The sequence below is a fragment of the Meleagris gallopavo genome, chromosome Z, assembly GCF_905368555.1.
Source record: "Meleagris gallopavo chromosome Z, MGAL_WU_HG_1.1, whole genome shotgun sequence".
Classification (NCBI taxonomy): domain Eukaryota; kingdom Metazoa; phylum Chordata; class Aves; order Galliformes; family Phasianidae; genus Meleagris; species Meleagris gallopavo.
Genome location: NC_139435.1, coordinates 20607340 through 20613774, shown reverse-complemented (window position 1 = coordinate 20613774; position 6435 = coordinate 20607340). Strand labels below are relative to the sequence as shown.

The following is a 6435-nucleotide window of genomic DNA, read 5'->3' as shown; positions in this document are numbered from 1 at the left end:
GCCACAGAGAGGAAGGAATGCACTTGCTGCACCTAGATGAGGGCTTTGAGTACAAAGCTGCTGCTTTCCTGTTGCATGAAGCTCTGAGACAGTATTTCTGTGTGACTAACTCAAAATGAATATTGGAAATAAATTGATAATACATGTGAAGTGCAGCACCGTGTCTATTTAATTTACAAATGCACTGAAGCAGGCTCTCTGGTGTATTACTCTGCCTTGTTTGGTGCTGTCATCACAGCTGTGAGAAATACCATATACAGATAGATTTTGGATTGCATACAAACAAAGGGAAGAACAAATATTTGGAAATGAGACACTCCAAAATGCCTGTGCAATAGAAGTAGAGTTAGAATTTCTTCCCTTTGCGGTTTGGTAGGTGCTTTCTCTTCTTCCTTGGGTCTATTAGGAAAATGCCTTCTCATTGTCCCTCAGTTTCCAGTTAGGGATTGGAAACATACGGCTTGAGAGAGTTTGGAAATTGCCTGTCAAATTTTACTGAGAGTTTTAAGAAACAATCAGTCCTTGGTAACACCAAGCAAGTTCTAAGACGAATAGAACTAGCTATCAGAGTGTGAAGTAGCTCTTATACTCAGCTTGGAGCTTCTGAAGAGGAGGTTAAGGAAGGTGATAGGTGCTCTGATGGTTCCTCTGTGATTCGAAAGGACATGGCTGAAGTTGCAGCTGGAGCAGTTCTGTCTAAAGTAAAGCTGAGCCTTTTTGTGGTGCTCCCATGACTTGAGCCTGGGTATTGAATTTGAGTAAACTGAATGTTGGTGCTGAATCTTTTTCAGGAAGTCTTTGTGCTTTTTCTATGAGTTGATTTGTTGAGCTGATGAAGCATTTCATAGGGATGCTTGGATTTTCCAGGGGATGTCTGAGATATCTGGATCTGCTGCAGACCAATGGACCCATGGAGCTGCTGCATATTTGGTATGGAGCAAATGACCATGTTTAGTCAGATCTAGGCAGCCTGTGTTACTCAATAAAGTTGAATGATAAATAACAGGAGGCACGCAGGCAAATCCCAGGCTGGCCATGGTGTTGCTGTTGCAATCTGTGCTATGTACACGTAGGTTAGTAGGCTAACAATTAATCTCTTACCCTGTGGGGCAATCAAGAAGGTTTTAAGATGTAGTGGAGGATTATAGCTTGTAATCCTTTTCAAAGTTTAGGAGAATAATTTTTTATTAATAAAGGAGAGTAACACTTTTACCCCAGCAAGTTCTGTGGTTTTAGATTGCTGCTCAGAACAAAGAGACAGTAAAACAGGACTGGTATGATAATCCCCTAGTTCTGGCAACTTGTCCTGAGCCTGCCAGCAATCAAACAACTTTCAGTGCTGACAGTGCCAAAGCACTCAGAGCCAACAGCTCCTCTGGCGCTGAGGAACTCCTGGATTTCAGGCAGGTAGTACAGTTTTACTGATGTTTCTTTGCATGGTGGCAGGGGAGGTCAGCTACTTCACCGCTGTCCAAGGTAAGTATTTGATATTTAGATGTTAGGTGAAAGTGGTGAAACTTTTCAGAGACTGTGGCTCATGCAGACATTATCGAGAATATGAAAAGATTTTGTCTCTTGATTAACTAGGTCTGATGATGCATGCTTGTATCAGAAGATAAAGCATCAATATGACTACAGATTTTACTTCAAAATCAAGCAATATCCAGGCAGGTGTGCATGAAAAAAGCAAGTCAAATGGTCATAACTAAACTTTATTATATTACAGAAGAGTTAGATCTTGAATTTCTGTGATAGCTATTTTAAGTCAAGCTAGCAGGGATAGAGAGAGAAATTCTGTTACTAATCTGTTCATATGCATTTTCAATTTGCTGATTGAAACAGCAGCATTTTTATTGTTATTTGATTTATCCTCAGTTAACAGATTCCCAGTGGTCAGAGAATTACAGATGCTGCAGGATTATCTGGAAGCCCAGGTAATAAAAAGAAACCGAGGAATATTTGAAGCTACGTTTTGCTGAGTAGCTGATGACCTGTGGAGCAGGATATTATAAAAGAGAGAGTCTAGTAATTTCAATTACAAACACTGCTACACAGGTTGCCCTGTGTTAGTTAGAAATCTCAGAATTGTGACAGAATAAATAACGGTTTCTCTTTTCTCTATCTCAGGGAACCTTGGGCCAAAATCAGTAAACACAGCTCAGAATCTGTGAAGATGAAAGTCTTCGTTGTCTTATGATGAGACAAATAAGTTGCAAAAATTTTCCTGTTTTTAAGTACTACTTCATCTCCACTTCCTTTTGTTCTAACAGCGTTTTCATAGCTGCCGCTCACTATGGCCTGAGACTGGAAGGGTAAATAAATGCGTAAGTTATAAATATCCATTCTCTAACTGCATCCTAATTATTTCCCAAACATTATATTTCTTTATTTTAAATCCAAGTTTTAGGTTGTGTGATAAAACATCAGCTTAGAAAGACAATGCCAGAAGAGGAAACACAGATAACAGGCTGCCAGGCCTATTCCAAGAGCCAGCAGCCATCAAAGGCCATCTGCACAAGCCCAGAGGAGCTCAGGAACACACAGCAGCAGGCAGGAACCCAAACAGAGGACTCCTGAGAAATGAGCACCTTGTCCACTCCCCTCTCAAAAAATGGAAAAAATGAAATGTCAGGGTGAGGACCACGGCTATGTAAGGAGTAGTCACACAGTGTGGTTTGGCTTGATAAAACTTTCCTTGTTCTGACACGGCAGACAGAAAACCAAAACTTTTCTGCATTACTTCTGGCTAAGATGATTTATAAAAGTGGAATTCTGTAATATTAGCTTAAACTGTAGGGGAAGGTTTTTTTTTTCTTTCTTTTTTTTCCCTCCAGAGCATTGAGAATTAGACAAATGTGTATTTTCAGTAGCTGTCAAGTATAAAGGTGCCTCCTTTGCAAGAAGTAATCAGTTAGAATACAGTTCTTGGGCCTGGATTCATCTGACCTGTACTAAATACTTGAATATTCCACCTAGATGCAGTACTTAGTGCTTGTGCAGCCTTTGAACAACTGGCTCTATTCATGTAGCCAGGAATAAAAATGTCATGATAATTTGGATGGAATTTAATTTCTGTCAATCTGATCTTGTATTTTCTTTTGATCTGTGGGTTCTAGTTTAGACAGAAATAAAATGTGCAGTTATGCCCAGTATAAGGATGATGAAGGAACAGTGTATTATTCTATATGTGAATGAGAGATTTGATCAAAATAATTTTGATTCTATCTCTCTTTATTCTGTAATTTGTGTGTGCAGATATAATCTTAATTACTGTATTCCTTTTTTACTTGTTTATCTTAGACCAAGATGAATATTTCTTTAAAATCTTATACTGTGTTATAAGTCATAGAATCACTGAATCATAGAATCCTTAGAGCTGGTAGGGAAGGGATCTCTGAAGGCCACCTAGCCCAGCTCCCCTGCAATGAACTGAAATATCCACAGCTCGATCAGATTGCCCAGGACCTGATCTAGCTTCAGATCTCCAGGGACAGAGCATTAACGACATCTCTAGGAAACTTATTCCACTGTCTCACCACCCTCACTGTAAAAGCTTTTTCCTTATATCTAACCTAGATTTACCCTCCTTGAGCTTGAAACCATTTCCTCTTATTCTATCACCACAGACTCTGATAAAGCTCCCCTGTAGGTACTGAAAGGCCCCTCTCAGGTCACCTCGCAGTCTTCTCTTCTCTGGGCTGAAAGGTCTGCCCTTGTAGGAGAGGTGTTCCATTCTGTGGATCATTTTTGTGGCCTCCTCTGGATGTTCTCCAAGAGGTCCATATCTCTCTTGTACTTGACTCCACATTTGGATGTATTACTCCAGGTGAGGCCTTACCAGTAGAGGAGCAGGATCATCTTCCTTGCCCTGCTGGCCATGCTTCTTTTGATGCATGATGATCCCAGGATCCAGTTCACTTTCTAGGGTGCAAGGGCACATTGCTGGCTCATATCCAACTTCCCTTACACCAGTAACCCCAGATGTTTTTTGACAGGGCAGTGCAGCTCAGTCCTTTCCTCCTCCGGCTTGTCTTGGTAGTGACAGCTGCCTTGAACCCAGGTGTAAGGTCTTGCATTCGGCTCTATTGAACCTCATGAGGTTCACATGCGCCCACTTCTCAGGCCTGTCTAGGTCCATCTGGGTGGCATCCCAACTCTGTGGTGTGTTGACCTCACTCCATAGCTTGGTGTCATCAGCAAACTTGCTGCGAGTGCACACGATTCCACAGTTGATGTTACTGATGAAGATATTAAAGAGTATCAGCCCCAGCACTGACCCCTGGGGGACAATGCTTGTCACTAATCTCTATCCAGACATGGAGCCATTTACCACCACTCACTGGACTCTATCCTGCAGCCAGTTCTTTGTCTATTGAACAGTCCACCATCAAATCCTTATATTTCTAATTTGGAGAGAAGGATGTTGTGGGGTACTATGTCAAAGGCCTTACTGAAGTCAAGATAAATGACATCAGTGGCTCTTCTCTTGTTCATTGATGCAGTGACATCATCAGAGAAGGGCACTAGATTGGTCAAGCAGGATTTGTCCTTGGTGAAGCCTTGCTGGCTCTTCTGTATCAGCTCACTGTCTTCCATGTGCCTTAGCATAGCTTCCAGGAGAATCTGTTTTTCCCTTGGCATAGAGGTAATACTGAGATTGGTAGTTCCTGGGGTCATCCTTTTTATCCTTTTTAAAAATGGGTATCATGCTATCATTTTTCCAGTCACTGGGGACTTCACCTGATGGATATATCAAGGTACATTTTAGAATTGAGCAGCTGTAAATTATCTATCTACTTCAGAACTCTTCTTCATAAAGTAAACCAGTAGTTGATGTTCCATCATGTGAAAAGTTTCTACTTAAGCAGTATTTACAGAAACACAGCTTTCTAATTCAGAATTAGACACCTGGATTTTTACGTATTTTCCTTGCTATGGTTCCCTTCTATGCCTTGGGGAAAGGAAGCAGAAAAGTGTCAAACACAGACATGTAGACTGTGAGAAAAGTTAGAAAATAAAAGAGGAGTCCAGCACAATCCTATTAGCCAGATGTTTACTTCCATGCAGTGACATCTGCAGGTTGAACACAGTCCTATTATTAGAACCAATTACCAAAGCATGCAAAATTGAGAGCTGAAGAGCCATTTCTTAATCAGGAATGCTGTGTACAAGCTTCTTGTACCAAAAAACTGGAAAACTAGCCCCACAAACCAGGGGTAAACATATTTAGTTTTATTTGTCTGTTTGTTTGTTTGATGAAGTAAAGATGAATATTGTATGATGTTTGTAAAGATGAAGTTTAAAATACACCAATAATGAGTGAATGACTACTAGTTTTCGAGATGTAAATAAATGAGCTTACATTTATTAAGCTAGAAGCAAAAGCTAGAAACTAAAATAGCCAAGAATCTGCCTTCACTACAAATGACCTCAAAGATCTTCTATATATTTCACATTATCCGAATTAATGACATTATAGAGATTTCTCTTTTCTTCTTCAAACATCTTTGACCCATACCTTGTCCCTCTTTCTTCTGGCTACATTATCTCAAACTAAACTAATGAATAGAAAGTAACTTCAACAACTAAATTCCACTGTTATTCAAAATAATATGCACTCTGTAGTAGGACTGCAAACTGTGTGGGTTCATCCTCCATCCTACCCTCACACAAGTGGAATATGTTCTTCACTTTAGTGTTGTATTTTTGATCATATATCAACATCATAGCAATATTAGGCTTTGACTTTGTAACTGACAGTGAGATTATAATTCTTGTAATTAAACTGCTTTTGAAACTGTAAAGTGCAGTAATACGAAGATACTGTTTTTGGAATTAGCTGCTCTTTCAGTGTTTATAACTAATCCAAACTGTAAAGAGCCTGAGGAAGAAAGAAATTCTCACTTGATTTGATATTTTTGCCTGAAGTCCTGATCCAGACCATGTTCAATGTTTTGAGAGTTGGCAATCTTCACTTTTGGAATAGGTCTACACTCCTGTCTTTATATTAGCACAGAATGTTGTAGTCCAATGTGACCAAACTTGCAGCTTATACAGAAGTTATGTAATGTATTATAAGTTTTCTTTAAATAAAACCCGAGTTTCAGTTCTAATGTCAACAGTCAATGACTTTGCTATTTCAAAATTAAGAAAAAAATGCTATCTTCTGATTTTTTTTGTTTTTTATTTTTTTATGGATTCAACATGAGCTGGCAATGTGTGCTTGCAGCCCAGTATCCTGGGCTGCACAAAGAGAAGAGAAGCATGTCGAGGGATGTGATTCTGACCCTCTATTCTGCTCCTGTGAGACCCCACCTGGAGTTCTGTGTCCAGTTCTGGGGACAAGAAGGACATGGAGCTGTACGAGTAGATTCCAAGGAGGGCCATAAAGATGATCAGAGGGCTGGAGCACCTCCCCTGTGACAATAGACTGAG

General features: G+C 40.0%; 1 long non-coding RNA gene across 1 annotated transcript; it reads left to right on the top strand.

The window, feature by feature from the left end:
* The first annotated feature begins 1232 nt into the window (after window positions 1-1232).
* Window positions 1233-6113, top strand: LOC146542155 (uncharacterized). Its single transcript, XR_014880574.1, has 3 exons — window positions 1233-1476; window positions 1876-1934; window positions 2128-6113. It is a non-coding gene; the product is annotated as an uncharacterized LOC146542155 (long non-coding RNA).
* Window positions 6114-6435: the final 322 nt, after the last annotated feature.